The sequence below is a fragment of the Oryzias melastigma genome, linkage group LG1 (assembly GCF_002922805.2).
Source record: "Oryzias melastigma strain HK-1 linkage group LG1, ASM292280v2, whole genome shotgun sequence".
NCBI lineage: Eukaryota > Metazoa > Chordata > Actinopteri > Beloniformes > Adrianichthyidae > Oryzias > Oryzias melastigma.
In genome coordinates, this window is record NC_050512.1 from 17783748 (window position 1) to 17783957 (window position 210).

Consider the following 210-nt stretch of genomic DNA (forward strand, 5'->3'; position numbering starts at 1 on the left):
AACCTGTCTCACTCGCCTTTGAAGCATTGAGTTTTGTTCTATTTTTGCATATTTAAATGAAAGGCCTTTGCTCTGCATGCCTTTGTAGCTGACCTTTCCATCAGCTGTGGTAGTTGTTGATTTCAGTCTGTGGTTTATGCCGACTAAATGTCAGGAAATGTCACTCACTAAAAATGGAACCACTTACCTTTTTTTTTTTAATTGTCACTG

General features: G+C 38.1%; 1 protein-coding gene across 1 annotated transcript in view; it reads left to right on the plus strand.

Annotated features, from left to right (window-relative positions):
- cldnd1b (claudin domain containing 1b) overlaps window positions 1-210 on the plus strand; it is a gene marked incomplete in the record, with an annotated part of 3647 nt that overhangs the window by 3001 nt on the left and 436 nt on the right. The window contains 1 exon segment of the mRNA XM_024290062.2: window positions 1-198.